The sequence below is a fragment of the Benincasa hispida genome, chromosome 2, assembly GCF_009727055.1.
Source record: "Benincasa hispida cultivar B227 chromosome 2, ASM972705v1, whole genome shotgun sequence".
Classification (NCBI taxonomy): domain Eukaryota; kingdom Viridiplantae; phylum Streptophyta; class Magnoliopsida; order Cucurbitales; family Cucurbitaceae; genus Benincasa; species Benincasa hispida.
In genome coordinates, this window is record NC_052350.1 from 22,748,773 (window position 1) to 22,752,598 (window position 3,826).

The window sequence follows — 3,826 nt, forward strand, 5'->3', positions numbered from 1 at the left end:
AGTTAAGGGTAAAGTAAGAGTGACTTATTTCTTGGTTCGATCTTATGTAAACTCATTGCATAAGACGCCCCCACTCCTCAAGTCAATACGTGAACGAATCAGGATAACTTCATTTGTAGCATCTTTACAACGACTTGTAATCTCTATAGAGTAGGTCGTATCCAATGTGTTACCAGAATAAGGCACCCAACGTTACTCATACACTATAGACCGTTTTGGCTATTTACTCGAATTTGATTCATCTTTATGTCTCTACATAAAGTTCAAGTATTCATGTAATAGCCATAGATCTTAGTTCATTAGATTTGGACTTTATGTATGCAATTTATAGATCCAATAACAACTTTATTGATAATAGAATATGTTTAACTTTACAAACTGCAAGTTTTATGACATAAAACCCAACACTATTTTTCCCCTGTAGTTACATCTAACTACTTAAGTGCCACCGATCCCTCTAATGAATTGATCATAGTTTAACTATGACTAAACCACTCTCGGGCCAAGAAAGGGTGTGACACCACATTGTTCAAGCCTCGGAATCAGCCCTTAAGGGAGTAATTTATCTACTTACCCCGACATTGGGGAATGAATGAATTATGTCTTGTGTAGTTGTGTTCCCAGCTCCCAATCAGACGAATCCTCAAAATGGTAGGTTTTTTGAGTCGACGATCTAGCCACTCTCACCCATACAAATCAAAGAATCACCTTCATGGGTAGGAGTTTACAACTCACTCAAGATTCAAGTCATGTCAACTATGATCATCCTGGTGCAATGTAAGTCTCTATTATAAACAATATTATATAATGAGACTAGTCATTTCGTGGTCTGGTTTTATACAAAATCTTTTGTATAGAATACCCCCACTCACATGTCTCCACATGAATGATTAGGATCAGATCATTTGTGGCACTTTACAAAAATTGTAATATCTACAAAGCAGATCGTACTCGTAGTGTCACCAAGATAAGGTATTCAGCCTTATCCATCTACTACAAACCATTTAAGTTATCACTTAAACATGATCCACTTGTATGTCTCTACATACATGTTTAAGCTACAAAAGATAACCTTGGATTTTAGTTTATTAGTTTGTGGGTTTAATGCTACTAAATTTCAAATATAACATCTCATATTTTATTAAATAATTAAAATATTTGTACAATACAATTACAAACTACGGAACCTTACGAGATTTAGGACATCAACCCCAACAATAGTGCAACAGACCTTGACTTCAGCATCACCCTAGAACTCCACTCTTGCATTGCCTAGAAGGGACGAGGGAGGAAACAAAATATTTGGAAAACATGAGCTAGGAAGTCCAGTGAGTGGTATGTTCTTTTATATCAAAATAGGTTTTGCTTTTGAAATTCATTTTGAAAACATTTGCATAAACAATCAGTCATACAACAATATCAGAGTATAAAAATGTAAATGTCCTAGTCTATTAACTGAGATCAAGATGGCATGATCATAAGTTTTTCCAATATAACTCATTTCAACCAAATACAAGTCCGAGGAAAAATAATCCCAATCTCCAATGCAACCTGCTGAATGTTCACATGTCGACAATTCTCACTAGACATACTCGAGTACGTTGGTAATCCCAGCCAAACGTCCAGGATGAAGGAAATCGAACACGGGAATTTCCATGAGAAACGGAAGGATCTTTCCAAATTTCATTCGTATATGAACATTACAATTACACTCACAAATGGAAACAAACAGTTATGCATAAAATAGAAATTACAGCATGCTTTACTATAGATCAAGGACAATAATCAACAAACCTTTTGATAGCTTGTAGAAATACAAGCGATTGTAGCCTTTTACTTAGAATTATGCGGGCTAACAAGCAAAATATGCGTTGATAATACTAAGAATTCATGTGAAAAGTGAGCTTGCATCGATCAGCACTGAAAATCTCTACTAACCTTATATTATGCGTTATTCTGCGTCAAAATGTCTATTTTTGTAGCTATCGCAGGAATCGATCGCCTGCGTTGATCCCAGACCATTCTAAAGTTGATCGCATGCATCGATCTTCATGAAGACCAGTTCGTCGCATGAAATACCAAAGCTACATAGTGATAACCATGATAGAAGGTCAATCGCAAAGTGAGTGAAATGCGTTGATACTTCAGAAGAAGCAAGCATGAACGTATACCTTGAGAGTATCAAAGAGATAAGATGATGTTGACATTTCATCTACCGCCTCAAAAGTAGCAGTGATTTAGAGCGGGACCACTAATGCTGTCGGTGTTTGAGCTCTATAAATAGAGCCTTGGAGTCTAAATTCAAGGTATCCGAGCTTCTGCCTTAAGGCGGATCCTTGTGATCACAGATGAGAGCATGAGCAGACATTCTGTGAGGATTCTTCACCTCCACAACCCATTCCAAGTGACGACTGGAGTTTTGTCGGAGATAGAGCTCGAGAGAGACTATTCCACCACCCATCCATGGCATCACCGGTAGCCTTGATGTACATCTGATGGAAGTAAGAGATTGCCTACATCTAGCCCTCCATCTTTCTTCTTATCTCTGTATTGTATTACATTTTGGCTTAAGACATTAATACATTTTGTAAGCAAGGCATTTCTTTAGTTCCTTCAACACCATCTTCATCATCCTCTTCTTCTTTATCATCTTTTACTTTCAGTGCAGCGAATTAAGTGTAGATTGCAAGAGTTATCGCATACTCAATCATGTGGCATAGAGATATGATGCATGTAGCAACCCATCGAGAGGTGTACGTTGTGCGAGTATAGTGATTCAATCCTCTTTGCTTAGTGTGAGGCTATCGCAATGCTTGTCTATGAGCTGAGTAGCTATAACCACTACCTGAGAGGGTAAATAATGGAACTCACTAAGCAAAGTAAACAGTGTTCCTAGAGATAGGAATAATCTTATGCTTAATGCAACCATGTGTTATAGAGATATAAGCATGAGGCTGACCACCAAGAGGTGTGTGATGCATTAGTGTGGCGAGCTGGGATTACCCTTACAACCAAGCTTAATGTCGCGGTGAATTTATCCCCTCCACAATTCTATTTCTTCATGCATCTTATTACGCGTTAACAATTACCGCATCTCTACCAACTCTCATAGTTAAACTTCCATTGCTCAATCTATTTAGTTAGAAATAGGAGTAGCGCATAATCCTTTAATTTCTGTCTTTTACTTTTATTCATCGCCTCAAACGCATCACTTCACAAACATTATTGAGCTACAAGTCCCTGTGTTCGACCTCGAATCACCTCGAGAAACTTGTGTTTTCGTTATACTTGGCAAGAAAGCGAGAAAAATTGTGACAGGAATGCATGGTCATCGCATACATGCTTAAACTCATATTGTACATTTTCTAGTCCAACGCATGACCATCGACGCATGGAGATCAAACATAGCATAAGACGCATATTTTTCCCTCTCTCCTTTTCCATGCATCACCTTTGCAGACTCATCTAAAAGTTCCTTGATCGAATGCTCGATCACTGCAACACAATAACATGCAAACGTTCATACAACATGACCACTACACTGCATGAACACCGCGCACTCGAAAAAAGCGATCGCCAAAGTCACGAACACCCCAAACTCCGCGAATAGGCTCCATAGAACCTCGACTGTGTCGAGTTGAGTAAGACACCACAAAGAAGGTTACCTTGGTATTCCTGGTATGAGAATCTAGATAGTGGGCTCTGTGTGGAGTTGGTTTGAGGCAGAAAACTAGAGGAGGAACAATCGTATAAACAACTGAGCAAGTGGGAGAAGATACAGTCTATCATATAGGTCGATGCCCAATCGTTTAGGAAAAAAATATGC